The 20,856-nt window shown below is 45.8% G+C and overlaps 1 long non-coding RNA gene across 2 annotated transcripts; it reads left to right on the top strand.

Moving 5' to 3' along the window:
- The first annotated feature begins 5,255 nt into the window (after window positions 1–5,255).
- On the top strand, window positions 5,256–17,500 carry LOC140691561 (uncharacterized). 2 transcript variants are annotated; one of them, XR_012067294.1, is made up of 3 exons: window positions 5,256–5,381; window positions 16,542–16,635; window positions 17,012–17,500. It is a non-coding gene; the product is annotated as an uncharacterized lncRNA (long non-coding RNA). The 2 variants fall into 2 exon arrangements; XR_012067293.1 differs by lacking the exon at window positions 5,256–5,381 and adding an exon at window positions 14,603–15,968.
- Window positions 17,501–20,856: the final 3,356 nt, after the last annotated feature.

Consider the following 20,856-nt stretch of genomic DNA (forward strand, 5'->3'; position numbering starts at 1 on the left):
CACAAACAGGCTGTTTTAGTTAGCATAAAATTCAAGTTAACTCATGTTTGGGCCAGAATGACTTCCCCATACCTCAATATGGGAAAAATTTCTTTTATCAGAAAAAACTACTGAAGAATATGTATCAGCTGTAAAACTGATTCAAGGACATAGGAGGGAAAGGCAATGGAGAGCAAATCCATTTGGAAAACATATTGCTAAACTGAGTTAAGTATTGACAATGAAAAAAATAACCACAATCATTTTCATGAATGTGCTTAAAAATCAGAATGAAAATTCCAGATAACAATACTGTTGAAGTCGATGGCAGGGTGTTTCAGCATGAAATTAACAATTATAAATATTTTTGTTGTTTTTGGAAAAGAAGAGAGTTAATGGCTAATCTTAGAACTTGCTAGAGGAATGTGACGCTAACCTACACATTAAAAATTTAAGAATAACTTTCAAAGCAAATCATAGGTATTAAGAAAAACATGCTAATCCAACAAAAGGAGCAAAGAATAACAAAGAAAAAGCAAATGGGGATAAAAACATAGTGAACAGATGACACAAAATAGGACAATTTCTGAGGAAATTAGTACATTTTTGAAAATTTATCTTTAGAACACTACCCATCAAAGTCTGTAGAATAGTTAATCCAGTACTTAAGTGAAAATGTAGTGTTAAATGCATTTATTGTAAAACCAGAAACAGTGTAAGAAATCCAGAAAAAGAACAAAGAGAGTTAGAGGAAGTAAATAAAGGCAAAGGTGGAAATTAAAGAAAGAGAATGATCAAAGAATTTTAAAATAGGGTGAAATTGCAAAATCAATACCTGTTTCTCTTTAAAGAGTAGTAAATAGAAAAAGTCCGTTTAAGGAAAAAAAAAGTGCGCACAAATTAACATTAGGAGTGGAAAAAGGGCGGTAAGGACAGACAGGGAACAGATTTTTTTTTCTTAATCTTAAAAAACTCATGACAATGGTATGACAATTAATTTGAAAACAAATGACATTAACAGATTCTTAGAAAAATAAAATGTCCACCTTTTAAGGGCACCAGACTCTGACATTTCACAGAAGAGAATTAGCAATCTTCCAAGAAACAAGTTATTTCTCTCATATAAACTCTTGCAGAGAATAGAAAAAGAGAAATCTAATCAGTTTTTATGAGGCTAGGGTAACCCTGTTACCCAAATTGGACAATAAAAGAAACTTACAGGCTTTCTTTCTCCTTCATCTTCCAAGACAGCCTGCACTCTGTCTATGGAGTGTGTATCTACCTTTATTTCAGCCACCCTCACCCACCACCTTGTCCATCTCTCTAAATAAATCTACTCTTATTCAAAAAAAGAAAGAAAGAAAATTATAGGCCAATCTAAACTATAAACATGAATGCAAAAATGCTATACAAACTTATTAGTAAATTGAATCCACATTATATTCTAACACTTAGAGTTTTCTAGCAGTTTTCAAAATTAGAAAAAATAATAACACCATTTACTTGTACACAGATTGAAGGAGACAATTGATAATCTTCCCAATGAATTAACAAACACAATTTGACAAAAATTTAACTCATTCATGATATAAAGAAAAAAAAACTTTGTAGCAATCTATCCTTACCTTGATAAAGTATAAAACTACAAAAACAGCAATAAAAAACACCTAATGGTGAAAATATTTCATATAATATTAGACCATATTGAATTCCATATCTTAAATAATTTCACATGCATTAAATAATTTAACCCTCATAAGAACCCTGTGAGTTAGTTATCTTCTCTATTTGATAGATGGAAAAAAATATGCAGAGAAAAGTTAAGTAACTTGCCCAAAGTCACACAGGTAGTAAGAGGTAAGGCTTGGATTTGAAGCCAGGCACATTATCCTCAAAGTCCTATTTAAGGAAGCCACAGTGCCTTGAAATATATCCAAAACCTCTTAATTTCCATTGCCCACGTGGACTGTGCCTTCCTGGATTGAGTGCAGATTCTGTCTTCAGAACTGAGCACAGTTTATGGAGGCCCTAGAACTGTTTTGTCTGGGGCACTTTGCCCTAAGGTCCCATGTCTGTTTCAGTTTTAGCCCCATCCTCAGCAGATTCCTTAACAGAACGTGTTATCTGTGCTTCCAATGTCTGTGCCCTCTGGGGCCTAGTGAGGATCAATGCCTCTGCCATTTCCTCACCACAAAAAAGTCCAACTTTTTTTTCAGCTTTTGGATTTTCCATGCCCTAAATTACTTACTTCACTTCAGTGGAATTCAGAAGATCTTCCCTTTGTCACACTGCTTTGTGGAGGTCCATGACAAAGACTGTCTACTCTTGCTGGCTACATTTCCCCTGCTCCTTCTAGAAACATTCCCTTAGTTTCGCACATCTTATCCTAATCTTTACATTGATCCCTTTCCTTCTTGAAAAACCTTTAAGCCAGCTCTGTTTGCTAGGACTGAGCATTATCCCTTTTACTGCAGTTGGCCCTTCACATCCATAAGGTGGATATCTGCTATTTGACCAACCGATTTCAAATGGCAGTTGGCTGAATCATACCATGTGGAACCCAGAAACGTGAAGAGTTGACTGCAGTAGCTATTTCATATAAGGGAATTGAGCATCCACAGATTTTGGTACCCACACTGGGTGCTGGAGCCAATCTTCCATGGATACCGAGGGACTATTGTAATTTCCTTTGTTTTGGGGCTCAGATATTTGTTTTTCTAACATATTTCTCTCATTTTGATGTAGGACAGCTAACACAGGCAGAAATAGGAAGTCAAGGAGTTAATGATTTAGCAAACCCCCCTTTGTTTAGCTAAGTCTTGTCCACCTTCACCTCCTTGACTTGGACAAACTCATCCAGGACACCTTCTCCCAATCACCCCCATCATGTACTTCAGGATAAGAGTCAATCACTTTTGTCCTCCTTAGTTCCTTTTAGTGTTTCCCCTATTCTTTGCTTATATTTTGAGATTTCACTCTAGAAGTTCTCGGTCCCATAGGGCTCAGGAAATACATTGTCAGTGGGCACAATAAAACAAAGCGCTCCCAGACACAAGCACTTAGGGACAGGATCTCCTCATTGGACTCTTTATTGGCGAAGCCATACTGGCTACTTTAATAAACATGCCCCAAAATTTTAGTGGCTTATCACAGTGGACACATTGCTCACTCATGCAATGTCACTGCAGATGTTCCTGGTCAGTGAGTAGCTATCTTGTCCATGGTGATTCAGGGACCCAGGCTTCTGCCAACGTATGGTGCAAATGATCTCTTCTGTTGCCTGTATCTATGCGGTAGATGGGACAGAGAACTTCTTAAAGTTCTTGGCCTATAGGTGACACACATCACTTCCATGTATATTCTGTGGTCGATTACTGGTCCCACAGTCACACATGCAAGTCAAAGGAATTTGAAAATGGAATCCTTGATTGGGCAGCCATGTTTCAACTGCAATTCCATGCTATCGAAAGGTAGCACAATTTCTGGCTGACAGCAAGCACTCAATGTCATTGATTCTTAACCTTTCACATTACACTAAAATAAATATCCGACAGATCAATATGTAGATGTAAACATTTTTTAAGTAGATTATAATCCAGAAAGGGAAGCAGCTGTCTAGTATGACACAAAATCCAGAACTCATTCAAAAACAAAAGCATTAATTAATTCAACGACAAACACAAGCCCTGGCAACCAGCAAAATGAGGGTGGAGGGTGGGGCGGTGGGGAGTCTCATGACTAAAAACACAGGAAAAAGTGATCTTTTTTTAGTATATATATAGGTTCCTATTATCAAGAAGAAAATCCCAACAGTCCAAAAGGAAAACTGGGAAAAGATATGATAGCTCACCCAAAGAGGACATACAATGATTCTAAGCAGTAAATTAAAAACAAAACCAAAGTAAAATACCAGCGGCACAAACTGAACACTTCAATGACATTCTGGGATAGGCTGTGGCAAAGCAAAACGTCACGCACTGTTTCTGAGGGTATAAATTGACACTTCTATGGATTCTACCAATAATTCTAAAATTTAAAAGGGGATGTTCTCTGGCCCAGTAAATCCCCTTCTAAAAACACATCTCACAAATATAGTGGCCAAAGAGTGTGCCTTCACAGCCAGTGACCCCGGCCAACAGTGTGTCTTCAGGCTAGTGACCGAAGTCCAGGATGCTAATTCAGGGCCAGAGACCCAGGCCCACTGTGTGCCTTCAGCACCTATGGAGCAGGGTATACCTTCTGCATGAGAGACACAGGCCAATGGTGTGCCTTCAGTGCCATTGACCCAGGCCCAGGGTGTGCCTTCAGCCCCAGTGACCCAAGCCCAGCGTGTTACTTCTGTGCCAGTGACCCAGGCCCAGTGTGCATTCAGAGCCTGTGACCCAGGCCAAGGGTATGCATTTAGGGCCAGAGACCCAGGACCTGAGAGTGTCTTCAGGGACAGTGACCCATGCCAAAGGTGTGTCAGTAGGGCCATGACAGAGGCCCAGTTAAGTGTCTTCAGGGCTAGTGACCCAGTCCCAGGGTATGCCTTCATGGGCAGTGACCCAGGCCCCCGGGGTCTTCTCAAGGCCAGTGACCCTGGCCCAGGGGATGGCTTCTGCACCAGTAACCCAGGCCCAGACTGATTTTTTGGGGCCAATGACCCAAGCCAAAGGTGTTTCTCTAGGGCCACTGACCAAAGACAAGTGTGTGCCTTTATTTCCAGTAACCATGGCCAAGACTGCGTCTTTATGTCCAGTGACCCAAATCCATGTTTGCCATCAAAGCCTCTGAACCCTGCCGACCCCTCACTGGGTGGTCCCAGGACCTTAAAGTCACTTGTGGGGGTGGTCCAGAGTCAGGAGGACCTTAGGTGGCACCTGGGCGGGACCTGGAAGAGGGCCGTCTCCCTCCTCCACCTCCTAGCCCCGGGCAGCCAGCTGCAGAGACAACTGCACAGCCGGCCGAGCACTAGCTTCTTCACCAGGAGTGAACTTCCTGGCTCTGCTCTTTCGCGGGGCAGGGCTAGGCAAGACTTTCGGTTTGAGGCTGGGGCCCCGCCCTCGCGCGAGCGCCCCGCCCGCAAACCGCCCCCCGCACGCGCGCCCCGTCCATAAACAGCCCTCCCGCGCGCGCCCCGCCCTCAAGCCGCCCTCGCGCCTGTGTCCCGCCCCCCCCCCCCCCCCCCCCCCCCCGGCTCCCAGTTGGGAAGTTGGGGAGAAACCCCTATGCTCTCAGGGCCTGGCTCAGAAGGGCCCCGGCTCACCTGTTGGGCATGTATGCTTTCTGGTGCTACCTGGTGGCCCTCTGCGTCAGTCTCCGCCCCGGGCAGTTCTTCCAGGTCCCGCCCAGGTGCCACCAAACGTCCTCCTGGTGCTGGGACAACCCCACCCTCGACTCTGAAGTCGTGGGACCACCCGGTGAGGGGGCGGCAAGGTTCACTGGCACTGATGGCAAACATGGGTCTGACTCACTGGCCTTGAAGACGCATTCTTGGCCTTGGTCACTGGCCCTAAAAACACACACTTGTCTTTGGTCAGTGGCCCTGAACACGCACTGGGCCTGGGTCACTGGCACAGAAGTAACACTCTGGGCTTGGGTCACTGGGGCTGAAGGCACACCATTGGTCTGTGTCTCTCATGCAGAAGGTATATTCTGCTCCATAGGTGCTGAAGGCACACAATGGGCCTGGGTCACTGGCCCCGAAAACACAGCCTGGGCCTGGGTCACTGAACCTGAGCGTATAACCTGGGCTTGGTTTAATAGTGCTGAAGGCACACAATGGGCCTGGGTCACTGGCCCTGAATTAGCATCCTGGACTTCGGTAACTAGCCTGAAGACTCACTGTTGGCCCGGGTCACTGACCCAGACAAACGTAAGAAATTCAAAGTAATCTGACTAGGAAACCAAACCCCAAAACTAAACTTGAAGTTCAGTGTCTGCACTGAGGAGACCTCCCTTGAGGATGTAGGATTTGTGTTTTCCACCAGAACGTTACCAAGGACTTAAAATGTGTGGCATCCTTCGGTGTTATTTTTAGGAAGCTGTTATAAGTACCAGTTACAGTAGAGCACAACCAGCTTCAGGTCAAGGACTCCATCACATAATCAGTGCTGTGGTGTGGTCCTTTGAACAAGTCTTCTTACCCCTCCCCCCTTCTTTTGGCCCTCCCCCATGCGCTGGGTATGTGGATCTTCTTCAAGGCCAGATTCTTTCATGTTGCCAAACTCCTGCAGGAAACGCATCCAGCATGCCTTGCTGTGCTCATTATCCCCTGCGTCGTCAGTTTTCAGGTAGTACTGAAAACCGTGTGGCTTTGGCCTCCAGGAGTAACTGGCTCCGTCCCACACTGTCGCCTAAGACAGTTCCTCCAAGAATGTTGGCCAGGTAGAGGATCTGATAGCCTAGTGTATAGATGGGGAAGGTGATGGTTCTCAGGTTGAGGTTACTATTCGTCTTCCAGGCAAACAGAATTGGCTTGGAGGGCACGCAGTGGCTCTGGTTCGAAGAGCACACCTGTTGGTAGTGGATCTGGGTTCCGTTTTCGCAGGTCAAAGAAAAAGCCCGCACCATCTCGTCCAGATGACTAATTTCAGAAAGGACTTCTTGTTCCAGCAGCAAGTTGCTGTTGGAGACCACTAGACTTGAAGTGTAATCGGCCTCGGTGCTCTGCCTGGAGATGGAGCAGTGGTCAGGGTCTTTGCCGATAAAGTGCTTCTGCACAAAGTGCCACTCAGCCTTGGTCGGGCTCCCTATGGGGGTGTAGTGCTCCTGGAGGTCTTCTTTGCCCTCGGGCAGGTAGATCAGGCCAGTGCCCAGAATGGCCGTTAGAATCACAGGCAGCAGCAGGAAGGTCCAGGGGTGCGAGCCCACCTCCCACCCGGCCTTCGGAAGGCCCAGGAGAGAGGCGCCTGCAGGCAGTTGGTGTGGCAGCGGGGCCCCCCCAGCAGCTGGGTTTCTGACTCTATGTCACTGGCAGGGGTTGCCGACTTGACACCAGGGGCCTCTCAGGCTCCTGCTGTGAGGCCATCATGTGCTCCCGGTCCGGCCCTTCAGGCAGTTGCGACCCGCTCCTCTCGGAGTCTGGCCCAGGCCCTGCCTGCATCTCCGGCACAACCTTGGAGGGTCTGAGGCTCATCTCCCGCAAGGAAGGGCACCGCATTGGAAAGCGGCCGCTGGACAGAGCTGCCATCTCCACCCCTCCCGACGGTTTCCTACAGGAATTCCAAGGGAGTCCATTGGAGCTCCGGCTGCTCACGCCCGGACGTTGGAGCTTCCATTGGCCGAGCTTCTGTTGGTGGGCACGTGGTTTGACCCATATCCTACTCAGCCTTCTCTCTCTGGGACACCTGTGGTAGATGATGTATTTACTTAGATTGGGCTTTCTCGAAAGCTGAGAAGAAAGGTTGGTCCCCCAAGAATTTTGCAGATACCCTTGTGGTAGGACACATAAAAGGATTAGCTGCTTCTCCAGAGGGGATGGGTAGGGAAGAGCCCAGAAAGCATAAAACAAATGAGTATCTCACTAAATACCCAAACACACTGCTTGGCATTCACCTGAAAAGAAGCAGGACCCTGTACACCAACTCCCTTGTTTATAGGAAAGTTGGAGTCTCCCAGGCCTCCCTAAGCCTTAGAAGAGCAGACTCAAACAGTTGGTTAGGACTCGCCTGCAGGCATGACCGCCTACCTCAATGATTAGCTGAGATTACTCCTCCATTTTCCTTTAAAACTTTCAGGGATGAACATCTTTAGAGATGGTTTTGGGGGGACGGATACTCGGTCTACCAGACTGCAGCCATTCTGATTAAATGCTTTCTTGCTTGTTACCAAGGCTGTTGCCCCCAGGATCATATCCCTGCCCCTCCCTCCACTAGAAACCAACTACTCTTGAGACATGAGGGAAGGGGGCATGGCACAGCCATTCAAAGAATGACAGCGATTTAACACCAAAATGGTGGAAGATTCAACTCCCAGTTGGCCTTGCGGATTATGGTGGGAGGTTTGACTTCTAGTGGACCTTGAGCTTCATTATGTGCCCATTGTAACAGCGTGATAATAACATGCCCGCAGGATCTTCTCTTGTATCCCAAGGCTAACAGAAAAAGGCCAAAGAATGGGCAGTGGCCCAATTCCTGGGAATACCAGCCCCCTCCCCAAGGTAGTTGGAATGGTCCCACCTGTAGGCACGTGAAGCTACGTGAAGCCCATAAAAACCAGCAACACCACACCTAGCGGGTCTTTTTTCACTCCCTCCTCTTCAGAGAATGCCCGCACTCCGTCTGTGGAGTGTGCACCTACTTTTACTTTAATCTGAGCACCCAATTCCCATACCTCTTTCCTTGCCTTTCTCTTGCCGTACATCGTATGCAGTGTGTGTCTCTCTAAATAAACCTACCTTACTCAGCGGTGGCTCGCACTTGAACTCTTTCCTGCACAAAGCCAAGGACCCACACCTGGTGGGGCACGTCCCAGGGACTCAGCTGAGACCTGGGACACGGCCCTCCCCTAGCCCCACATTCATTTTTCCTGCGTCACCTTCAAGGAAACAAACAATCACATCCAGTGGTGTAAACAAAGACTGTAAATAACTTTACATCTGTTTGGGTCAGGTTTTGCTCCAGTTGAACTAAGAAAGTCTTTGGATTCTCAGACTCTATGGATTTGGGACCTGTATTAGAGGCTCCATGTGACAGATAAAGGGAATGCGGCCCAGCAAGATTACGTAACTTGTCCAAAGTCAGGTAACTAAGCAGTGGCGGGAGTAGCCAATGCTTCAGGCGCAGGTGGGTCCAGAGAAAACTACCTCCACGGTTCCTCTACCAGAAACTCACCTCTCACCTCCCCACTCTGCGGGGTGGGGCAGCCTTCTGTATGACTTCTCCAATCCTATCCCCTCCCTGCTAAGAGCTTCTCCTGTATTCATTTTCTCTCTCTCATATGGTTTAAAACAGCAGAAGCCATTTAGAGTTGGCTCACTCCAGACACTTCTAACAGGCTCAGTCAGGGAGGGCTCCTGGGGAACTGGGTCACTGGTCCTGAAGGCAAACCCTCAGACTCTGTAACTTGAGGTGAAAGAAGCCCCAGGGCCTCGGTCACTTTCCTAGAAGGAACACCGAGGGACTGTGTCACTGGTGCTGCACCCTTGGCCTGGGTCACTGGTCCTGAACACACACTGGGCCTGGGTCACTGGCCATGAAGACATACCCTGTCTTTGGTTACTGGCCCTGGATCACACAATTGGCCTGCATAACTGGCCCTGAATTAGCACCCGAGGCCTGGGTCACTGGCCCTTAAGGTACTCTTGACCTTGGTCACTCGCACTGAATTCACACCATTGGCCTGTGACACTGGCCCTGAAGACACACCCAGGGCCTGTATCACTGGCACTGAAGGCACATCCTGAACCTGGTTCAATGGCCCTGAAGGCACACCCTGGGCCTGTGTCACTGGTGCTGAATGCACTCTCTTGTCCTGGGTCACTGGTCCTGAAAGCACTACCTGGACCTGGGTCAATGGCGCTAATGGAAACCCTGGGCCTGTGTCACTGGCCCTGAAGACACATAATTGGCCTTAGTCAGAAGGACTGAAGAAACACCCAGTGCGTATTTCACTGGTGCTGCACACATACCCTTGACCTCTGTCAGTGATCCTGAGGAAACACACTTAGACTGGGTCACTAGCCCTGAAGGCACACCCTGGGCCTTGGTGTCTGGCCTGAAGGCACATCTGGCTTTGGTCACTGGTGCCAAAAGCACACCCTGGGCCTGGGTCACTGGCCCTCGAACACACAGTTGGCCTGGGTCACTGGCCCTGAATTAGCAACCTGGGCCTGGGTCACTGGCCCTTAAGACACTCTCGAACGTGGTCACTCATACTTAATTCACACTATTGGCCTGGGACACTGGCCCTGAAGACACACCCAGGGCCTAGATCACTGGCACTGAAGGCACACCCTGAGCCTGGGTCACTGGCCCTGAAGACACACACTTGGCTTGGGTCACTGACCCTGAAGACACACCATTGCCCTGGGTCTTTAGCACTGAATGCACACCCTGGACCTGTGTCACTGGTTTTAAGCCACACCCTGGCCCTGGATGATTGGACCTGAAGGGACATTCTGGTCCTGAGTCCTGAAGCTACAAATGGGCCTGGATCCCTGGCACTAAAGACACACCCTGGGCCTGTGTCATTGGCGCAGACGGCACACACTGGGCTTGTTTCACTGGCACTGAAGGCACACCCTGGCCCTGGGTCACTGGCCTTTAAGCCACACCCTGGACCTGGATGATTTGACCTGAGGGAACCCTCTGGGCATGTCACTGGTCCTGAAGACACACTTGTTCTGGTTCACTGGCTCTGATACACACCCTGGGCCTTGGGTCATTGGCCCTGAAGGCACACACTGGGCATGGGTCACTGGCCCTGAATTAGCACCCTGGGCCTGGTTCCCTCTCCCTGAAGACACACTCTCAGCCTGGGTCACTGGCCTTGAAGACACACCTTGGGACTTGGTCATTGGTGCTGAAGGCACTCCCTGGGCCTGTGTCACTGGCAAAGAAGGCACACGCTGGGCTCGGGTCAGTGGCATTGAAGGTACACCCTGGGCCTGGGTTACTGGCCCTGAAGACACACATTTGGCCTGGGTCACTGGCCATGATGACATACCCTGTGCTTTGGTTACTGGCCCTGGAACACACAATTCTCCTGGGTCACTGGCCCTGAATTAGCACCCTGGGTCTGGGTCATTGGCCCTTAAGGCACTCTTGGCCTTGGTCACTCACACCGAATTCACACCATTGGCCTTGGACACTGGCCCTGAAGACACACCCAGGGTCTAGATCACTGGCACTGAAGGCACAGCCTGAACCTGGGTCAATGGCCTTAAAGCCACACCCTGGCCCTGGATGATTGGACCTGAAGGAACACTCTGGGCATGTCACTGTCCCTAATGACACACTCTTGGCATCAGTCGCTGGCCCTCAAGTCACACTACTGGTCTGTGTGTCTGGCCCTGAAAGCACACCCTGGGCCTGGGTCACTGACCCTGAGTGTATAACCTGGGCTTGGTTCAGTGGCGCTGAAAGCACACCCTTGTTCTGGGTCACTGGCACTGCAGACAGACACGGGCTTGGGTCACTGTTCCTGAAGGCACACCCTGGTCTTGGGGCACTGGCCCTGAATTCACAACATTGGCCTGGGCACTGGCCCTGAAGACACACCATGGACCTAAGTCACTGGTGCATAGGCACATCCTGGGCGTGGATCACTGGCGCTAAAGCACACCGTTGGCCTGTGACACTCACGCAGAATGTATACCCTGCACCACTGGCACTGAAGTCACACCCTGGGCCTCGATCTCTGTCTGTTAACGGCCACCCTTGGGCTGGGTCACTGGCATAGAAGGCACACCCGTAGCCTGGGTCACTCTCGCAGCATGCACATGTTTGACCTGGGTCAGCAGCCCACAGATCACACCCTGGTCCTGGGTCACAGGCACTGAAGACAGACACTGGTCTGTGTCAGTGTTCCTGAAAGCACAACCTTCGCCTGGGTCACTGCCCTAGAGTCACAACATTGGCCTGGTTGTCTGACCTTTAAGACACACCCTAGGCGTGTGTCACTGGTGCTGAATGCACTCTCATATCATACTAGGGTCTATCGATAGAGTATAAACTTGTGGTTGCCTGGGGGAAGGGGGCAGGAAGGGGCAGTCTGGGAGTTCAAAATTTGTAGATACTGATGGGCATATGCAGAATAGATAGACAAGACTATACTGTATAGCACAGGGAAATATATACAAGATCTTGTGGTAGCTCACAGTGAAAAGAATGCGACAATGAATACATGTATGTTCATGTATAACTGAAAAATTGTGCTCTACACTAGAAACTGACACAGCATTGTAAACTGACTATAACTCAGTTGAAAAAAAATATTAGTGTCTATCTAAATGGGCACAATTGTTCTGCAGGGGCAATTTGGCAATGCACACCCAAGGCTTTATAATTTTGTCAGCCTTCTGGGTGATGCCCAAAGGTTCATGTACACAAATGTTCACCATATCACTGTATATAATAGCAAAAATGTTAGGGGGAAAACTGGTTGATTCAATTATGGTTCAACCACACCATGAAAACATATTGTAGAATAATAGTTAATGGCATGGGAAGCTTTTCATAAGGTGTTGTCAAATTGGGAAGCAGGTTCTGACACAGTGTATACATTGTGAGCATTAAAAAATGACACACATGTAGCTAGTCACAATGAAAGAAGACCCGATTTGTAAACACCAAACTGATTATTCAAAGAAGTGATCATTTCTAAACAGTACAATAAGAGTGATTTTTGTTGTCTCTTTTGCTTGTCTGTTTTCTAAGCTGTTTCACAATGAACATGAATTACTTTTCTTTAAATAAAAACACTTCCAGTGAATTTTACTTTTTTATTCTTTGGAAACTTCTAAGGCAGACATAGTTCCTAATGGTAACTTTAAAAGCGAGATCTTCAGTTTACAAGTGGGAGACACAACCCATACGTAAAATAAATGAGGTGGGGTTTTTCTGTTTGTTTTTAACAAAATAAGATGGTCGCTTCAACATCTACACACACTATAAAATAGTTTTAACCTACAAAATACACATTTGTAATAGCTTCAACTACAACTAATAATAGTACAGTGCAACTGAAGCATACTGAAATAGCCCATATGTAAATTCTGAACTTAATTTTTTGTCTAAACAGCTGAATTCTACTCCAAGAGCATAGAAAGCAGAGAAATGAAAAAACTCAAAAGATCATTGATAGATTGCTTTGTACAACATGGTTGTTCTGAAAAGGAAAGAATGACTTTGAGCCATTCTTTTGTTTATTGTTATAGATGCCTGAGATTTACTAAGTCTGTTTATATATTCTGCCTGCATTAGTCTAATAGAAATACACCCCCAACCAATAAATATAGTACAGTTTCACAGACTTCTGTTTTCCTTCAAAGCATCGTGTTTTTCTCCTTTGCGCTATTTTTTTCTGCTCTGATTGTTACATTAATTTCCTCTCATTCCAGCAATTGTTTTCCTGCTTTTTTCCCCTCAGTCTAGTTTTCAAGTCTCCAGCTTCTGCTCCCATTTTCTCTAACAAATGGTTATTACATTTTCTGACTCTTAAAATGTTTTATGCTTTAATTTCTATAAATGCAAGATGTAAAGTTAATAAATACTTCAATATGTTTCTGATGCACAACTGTCCTGGCTGACCTGAAGTCATATAACAGATGGAATCTTTATACTCCCAATCCATTATTTTCAAATTTTCAAGTAAAAGTAATTTACTCATTATTTGCATCTGTCAAGACAAAAGGGAGCATTTCTTTTGTCAGTTCATGCCACTCTGATTTATTAGTTGATAAAAGACATCCTTTGCAAATTACATAATTGGCCCTTGATATTCAGAATTAAGACTTAACATTAGTTTAGATTTATGTCCTAATTTATTTGCATGATTGAAATGTATATTAGTGTGTATCAGTATGGTTCATATATATTCAGAGTCCATAGCTTGCTCATAAAGAAAGACAATGTATCAAAAGGGAGTTCGGACAAGAAAGTGTTATAAATGCAAATCCTATTTTACTATTGGAAAAAAAAATTGATCTTTGTCAATAGATTAGTTACTTCAGCAGTTACAAATCTAAATCCACTAAAGTAAATAAAGCAAGTAATGTAAATAGTGAAAAGAGCTTCGGGAGGTGATGTGGGCTTGGAGAGATGTGGGCTTGGGGAGATAATGCCGGCTGGGAGAGATGATGCTGACTGGGAGAGATGATGCCGGCTTGGGGAGGTGATGCAGGCTCAGTGAGATGACGTGGGCTTTGGGAGATGATCCCAGGCCCAGGCCTTGGTCAGACTCTTCTCCTGGGGACCCGTCCCCGACCACCCCACCCCCCTTCACCCTGGCCCGGTTACTCCACCCCTGAGGCCCTGGCTGGCCCCTTCACACCTTCCCCGAGTCGTCGCCTCCATCACCCTGCCGCTGGGCCCCTGGAGCCCCACCAGCAGAGAAGCTGAGGGGCTCCAAGCCCACATCTCCCCGAGCACACATCATTTCCACAAGCCCACATCACCTCCCCAAAGCGTGTATCATCTCCCCAAGCCCACATCTCCCAAAAGGCACATCCCCTAGCTGGTGATATCCATGAGCCCACATGATCTATGGAGGCCCATGTCATCTCCCAGAGCACGCATCATCTCCCCAACCCAACATCTACCCAAGCTCAATAATCTCCCCAACCGACAAGATCTCCCCAAGCCCGCATCATGTCTCCAACCACATCTCCCCAAGCCCGCATCATCTCCCAAGCCAACAACTTCCCAAGCCCCCATCATCGCCCAAAGCCTGCATAATCTCCCCAAGCCCGTGGCATGTTCACAAGACTGCATCATCACCCCAAGCCTGAGTCATCTGCCACAGCCCACAACATCTCTCCAAGCTCACATCTCCACAAGCCTACATCAATTCCAAAAGCCCACATCAATTCCAAAAGCCCACATCTCCCCAAGCCCGTATCATCGCCCCAAGCCCACATATCCCCAAGCCTGCATCATCTCCCCAAGCCCACATCCACTCCCTAAGCCCACATCTTCCTGAGCAAATGTCATCTCCCTGAGTCTGCGCCATGTCCCCAAGCCAGCGTCATGTCTGCGAGACTGCATCATTGCCCTGAGCCAGCATCTCCCCAGCCCACATCATCTCCTCAAGCCTGCATCATCTCCCCAAGCCCGCATCATCTTGCCGAGGCCGCATCATTTCCCCAAGCCCACATCTCCCAAAAGGCACGTCATCTCCTCAAGCCCGCATCATCTCGCCGAGGCCACGTCATGTCCCAAAGCCGGTGATATCCAAGAGCCTACGTGATCTAGTGATCTACAGAGGCCCATGTCATCTCCCTGAGCCAACATCTCCCCAAGCCCACATCATATCTGTAAGCCGATATCTCCTCAAGCCCACATCGTCTCCCAAAACCCGCATCATCTCTCCAAGCCCACATCATCTCCCCAAGCCCACATCATGTCCTCAAGCCTGCATCATCTCACCAAGATGAAAGGGAATCCTCCTACACCATTGGTGGGAATGCAGTTTGGTGCAGCCATTGTGGAAAACAGTATGGAGATTCCTCAAAAGACTAGGAATAGACTTACCATATGACCCAGAAATCCCACTCCTGAGCATATACCTAGAAGGAACCCTAATTGAAAAGGACACCTGCACCCCAATGTTCATAGCAGCACTATTTACAACAGCCAAGACATTGAAGGAACCCAAATGTCCATCGACAGATGACTGGATAAAGAAGCCATGGTATATTTATGCAATGGAATACTATTCAGCCATAAAAACGACAACATAATACCGTTTGCAGCAACATGGATGTCCCTGAAGAATGTCATTCTAAGTGAAGTAAACCAGAAAGAGAAAAAAAAAATCATATGATATCATTCATATGTGGAATCTTAAAAAAAAGAAGAAGACAAATGAACTTAAAAATAAAACTGAAACAGACTCACAGACAGAATACAAACTTGTGGTTGCCAGGGAGGAGAGGGGTGGGAAGCGACAGACTGGGATTTCAAAATTTGCAGATACTGACAGGCATATGCAGAATAGATAAACAAGATTATACTGTATAGCATAGGGAAATATATACAAGATATTGTAGTAGCTCAGTGTGAAAAAGAATATGAAAATGAACATATGTATATTCATGTATGACTGAAAAATTGTGCTGTATGCCAGAAATTGACTATAACTTAATAAAAAAAAAGACTGATCCTAGAAAGAGGAAGGTGTGGCACCAGCAGGCATCGGCTGGCCCGGCTCAGCCCAAAGAAGGCAGGGAGCTGGGAAGGAAGGCACGTGGGAGATGCTGACAGCCCATCGAAGGACCAGGGGAGCCTCTGTCGCTGCTCCACCTCCTCACCACAGAAGAACTCCAGCTCAGAGGCTTCTAGGAAGTAAGGCTTCCCTGGGTGGGGAAGGGGGCGTCTTCATGAAATCTCTGCATGGCGGCTCTGGCAAGAGAAAGGTTGGTGACCTCAGGCTCCTGCAGCTCAGAAGTTGATCCTTTTTGCTAGGATGGTTTAATACGCAAGTTGAGTGGTCGTGAGGCTTAAATAAAATCATAAAAATTAAGTGCTAGATTGCAGCCCTGACTCTACCGACTCTGCACGGAGCCGGGCAGGTGTCCTGTTACTGTCCTCAAAGGGTGGAAAATGTTGCCATCTAGTGTGCATCAGAAGAACTGCATGTTTTAAATTAGAACTGGAATTAATGACTTAATTATTATTACTATTGTTATTATTTTTCACTCTGTTGGCCTTAGAGTTTTGTTTTGTTTCAGAATGAGAATCTTCTGTCGCTGATCTGATATGTCAGTTTCACATGCCAGGCTCCTGAACAAGTGAAAAGTCCTCTTTTCAGGTCCCAAAGCTGCGCCTCACTGTGGGGCAATGGGCAAGTCCCCGAGCCCCGAATGTGTGGTTTTGTTCGTCTGTAAAGCGGTCTAACCGGTTTCTTCCTGTCCACAGCCAAGCGTGAGGATCCACCACAGTGTCACGTGTTCTTTCTTCAGCCAGGCGAATCTGTGGTGAAGCCAGCTGAGTACCAGCCAGGGGTGCCACAGTGAGTAAGGCAGGTTTGCGTCGGGGGGAGGCTGCTATCTGGGAGCCAGCGTTCCATGGAGAAATAGGCACACATACCAAGTGGACAAACCCTAGAACCATTTCTCACACGAACTCTCTCCCTCCATCCCCTGCTTTCAATCTTTCTCCTTTCCTAATATGGAAATCCTTTCCTGAGACACAAATCTGAGCACGTTACTGCCTTGCTCAGAAACAGTCTTCCATGTGAATATGACAGAGTCCAGTTCCTCTGTCATGGGAGAGTCACCCTGGCCAGCTCCACCGGGCTACTTCCAGTTTTCCCAAATTGTAGCACGTGATCTTTGCCAGGCATCAGGCATTCTGCTAAGTGTGTTATCTGTGAATCTTCATCACAGCCCAAGAGCTGCATCCTGCCATTACCTGATGCTTATCTTTGGGGAAGCTGAGACAGAGAGAAGCAAAGGAACTTGCCTGAGGTCACACAGCGGGTAGACAGCGCCCCGGAACTCAGACCCAGGACCCCTGATACAGAACCATGCCCCTGGCCTCTGGGTCAGGCCACCACCTTGCTGTCTGCTTCTCTGCCTCTGTGTCTCCCTCCCCTGCTGCCATCTGGTGAAATATCACCAGTTACTCATTATCTAGCTCAAAAACCCTGACCACCTTCTCTGCTACGCCAATCTTAGAAGGGTCTCTGCCCATGTCAGGCCCCATCACACATGATGGAGTCCTTACTCGCTGGCCTCCCTCAACACATCTCAAGGAGCTTGTAAACATATGTGGCAGCTGGAACTACAGGCAGGTGTGCTGAATTGTGGCGAATGACCAGCACGGGAGAAAGTGCTCTGTAAACGGAAGCATCAGAGAAGCAGAAGTCAGCAGATGCTTTTAAAATTTCTTTATAAACTGTAAATGGATTTAGAATATAAAATGCTCATTGGTGCCTGAGTACTTCTTATTTTTGATTTTAGGCCACTTTCCATACCGACTCAGAATTGCTTCTGGCCGTTTAGCCTGGGGTCACTACAGGCAGAATTGTTCCTGCTAGTCAGAAAGAGATTTGATGCTCTCCCCACACAGACTTTGCACAAAGGCAAGACTGACTCTTCTTACAGAGCTTTAAGTAGCTTCAGTGAAGTGATGTCTGCTGGGGGGAAACCTCACCAGGTAATGGATGGGACCCTGGCCTAGGAGTCAGGCACTCGGTTCTGGCTGGGGCTCTGCCCCTCACTGGCTGTTCCTCATTAAGCTTCTTAGTGGAACAAGGGAGCCCCCCAAATAATTGCTGAGGTCCCTTCCAGTCCTAGGGTTCTTAGATTCAGAGCTAGGCTCTGTAGCCTTGATGTTTGGAGTCATTTAATTGATTTTGGAAATCAACTTCCTTGCCTAGAAATCGGAGCTTGCCTAAATTATCATAAACCTGTGGGCATTGCAAAGAAATATGAATGTAAATTGCTCTTGCAATTAAAAATCTAATACATAGAAGGAAGAACAAAGGAGCATGGTATGTCATCAGAGGTAAGTTTAAAAGGATGGCTCCCTATCATGGACAATTTTCTCTTTTTAGAAGATGAGTTAGGTAGTAAAACCTGGAATAATATTTTCTTTGGGGTGACAAACTGTGATTTACATAATCTATGACACCAGAAATTACATCTCTTGCTCTCTAAGCAAGATTGTCTTCCTCTTCCTCTGGTCATCACATTCTCTGATTTCTGAGCTGGTCTACCTCATTGTTCCTCTGATCTTTGCGAACAATAGTTCCAGACTCAAAAACTAGCAAACTTAAGGCCTTCTCATAGCTGCTAGTGAAAATTGCTTTATATGAAGTAGTTTGGAGTCAGGGAGAAACTGTAACTTTAAAAAAAAAACCCAAATTTTTCTTAAATAATATTATGTGGTTTAAAGAAATTACACAGTGGTCAAAAAAAAAATCTTTAAAGTCCAGACATAAATAGCTTTAATAGCAAGTTCTACCGAATAGTTAAGGAAAGGTAAATCCAATTTTACACAAACTATCCTGAGCACAGCAAAAGAGTAAACACTCTCCTATTCAATTTTTGAAGTTTCCAAAATCTTGATACTAAAAAAAGGACAAGTAGGAGACAGGAAAATTACTAGCCAATAACACTTATGATCACTGATGCAAAAATTCTATATAGTATGTTATCAAACTAAATCTAGCAACATTCAAAGGGATAATACATCATAGCCCAGTTGTATTTTTCTAGGAATGCAAGGTTGATTTGACTATGAACATCAACTAATATAATTTTCTAAATTGTCGTATAAATGGAGAAAAATCATAGCTAAGGAAAAAAGATCAGCCTAGGAAGGCTAGCCCTACCAAATATCAAGGCACAGTACAATACTATCATAATTATGATTGTGTGGTACGGATGTAGAAATAAAAATATTAAACAATGGAACATAGGATCAAAAAACAGATCTACACAGATATTATCATTGGGTATACAACATGGGTGACATTGCAAATTTGTGGGAGAAAGATTGACATTTTAATAAATGTTGTTGCAATAATCAGTTATACAGATGGGGAAAAATGGAATTCTATATCATACCATACCAAAAAAAAAAAAAAATCAATTCCAAGTGGATTAAGGAACCTAAATATGAAGGCAAAGGACTTTGGAATAATAAAATCTTTCTTAAGACAAAAATTGTAAGGAAGCTATTAATGAAATAATAACTCACATCCAGAATATATAGAGAATTCTTATCAATTAATAAGATAAGACAAAGAACTCAATAGAAAATTGAGTTAGAAGATGTCAACAAATATTGCACAAAAGAAGGAAAACTCAATGGCCAAAAATGCATGAAGGATGGTCAGCCTCATTAGTAATTATAGAAATGTAAATTAAAACCATAGTGTAATACCAGTACACTTGCAGCAGATTTAAAAGTTTTAAACAACTGACAATTTCTTGTGTTGGAAAGAATATGGAGCAACTAGAACTCCTGTCGGTGGGAGTAAATGTTGCTGCAACACTTTGGAAAACACTTGTATGGATGTTGTATTAGTTTTCTAATGCTGTGTAACAAAAATCATCACAAACATAGCAGCTTAAAATATCACACACAAAGCTCACAGCTGAATAGGTTAGAAGTCAGTTGGGCTTGATTGGGTTCTCTGTTTAATTCTCACAAGGCCAAAGTCAAGGTATCAGCTGGAGGGGGCTCTTATCTGGCAATAAGAACCCACGTCCAAGCTGACTCATGCTGTTGGCAGGATCCTGTTCCTTGTGGTTGTAGGACTGTGGTCCCTGCTTCCTTGTTTGCTGTCAGCAGGGGTAGGGTCATCAGTCTCAGGTCCTAGAGTCCTCTCTCTTGCCCACAACAACACATAGAACCTTTCTGGCTTTGAATCTCCCTGGCTTCTCTGTCAGTGGCCATTGGGAGAAAAGTATCTGCTTTCAAAGAGCTTATGTGATTAGGTTAGTCCCCCGGGATTGTCTACCTTTGGATTAACTCAAAGTCAACTGATTAGTGACTTTAATTATGTATGTAAAATCTCTTTGGCCATGTAACTTACGATGATCGTGAATGGGCTGCTTTTTCATTGTCACAGTCCCAGGGACTGGGTGGGAATTCTTGGGAGGCCATTTAAGGATTTTACCCACCCCATATGTACCTATGAGAAACTTCTACATCTGTACCAGGAGCCAAATGCAGGAATGTTTACAGTAATCCCCAAATGAATACGTGACCATGCTTGTCACCATTGTGAGATCATCAGATAGAATTCTGTCCAATACCAGAAACAAGTGAACTACAGCTACATTCTCAACAGGGATGAATCTCACCATGTTAAGCAAAAGAAATTTATCACAAAGAAGTCCATACAGTTTGACTCCTTCTATGTAAAGTACAGAGGTGGCAAAATGAGACTATGACAAAAGCTACTGCATAGGGATGCACTAAAATGTGGTAAAACTATAAAAAAAGGGGGGGAGGAAACGATTCTTACAAAAGTAGGAATGCAGCTCTCTCTCAGGAACTGGGAAGGAGGATGCAGGAATGCAGACAGCTTCCAAGTTATTCTCATGGTCCACTTCTTACCTGGGTCTCAGCTGCATGAGTGTTTGCTTTATAATTATTTACAACACAGACCTATATTTTATACACTCTTCTGTGGTGTGAAATATCTCAAATCAATTTTTCTAAATGGCAAAATTTCTATTAAACCTTATGATTGGTGTTGTCAGAAAAACCTTGG

The sequence above is a fragment of the Vicugna pacos genome, chromosome 35 (genome assembly GCF_048564905.1).
Source record: "Vicugna pacos chromosome 35, VicPac4, whole genome shotgun sequence".
NCBI lineage: Eukaryota > Metazoa > Chordata > Mammalia > Artiodactyla > Camelidae > Vicugna > Vicugna pacos.